This window comes from Polistes canadensis, unplaced genomic scaffold, assembly GCF_001313835.1.
Source record: "Polistes canadensis isolate GaletaPanama2010 unplaced genomic scaffold, ASM131383v1 scaffold_432, whole genome shotgun sequence".
NCBI classification, from domain to species: domain Eukaryota; kingdom Metazoa; phylum Arthropoda; class Insecta; order Hymenoptera; family Vespidae; genus Polistes; species Polistes canadensis.
In genome coordinates, this window is record NW_014569979.1 from 978 (window position 1) to 1,737 (window position 760).

Sequence of the window (760 nt, forward strand, 5' to 3'; positions counted from 1 at the left end):
CTGTTAAATAGTAGCACAAATTAATTGATTGATTGATTGTCCGAAGTAATCTTTCTTATATGGACCGTTTATTTTGAAAGTGGTATAAGTCCATTTTAAAAAAAGAAGTGAGATATTACGTAATTTATACTTAATTTAGTGTAAACTTTCTATTTATAACTTATTTGTATTTAATTTCTTTAAAAATGTCAATGGTTTATCCAATTTAAAATTGGCCAGTAAAAGAAGTTGCGTAACCATTGATAATGAAAGTGTGGTAAGTCCAATTTCCATAGAAAAAAAAGAAAAAAATAATATAAAAAAGAATTTTCTGTATACACCACAGAGGAATATTATGATATTATAAAACAGTGTAAACAACATAATAAATTTATTTTACATGAAATGAAACGAGTGAATTTCGTTTCAACGAAGAACCTACAGAATGCAATCAAAAAACAGATAACAAGAAGCAATAATAAAAAAAAAGAGATAAATTGGTTGCAAATATGTTAGATAAGGTTTTGAAAAAGCGCACCATATACTATTTTATATAAAATGTTGATGAAAGACACAGAATGTAATACTTAAAATTTATCACACCTACATGTCCGGAAAGATCAGTCAGAATTTGAAAAAATCGCCTGGTGCATTTGTATCACGATGCTATGCCTATTTCTTACAAAAAATATAAGAATATCAAGCAGTTATTACACTGTATACCTCCTGTGCATCATAAATATTTAAAAACACTGCCACATGTGAAGAGCATAAATAAATA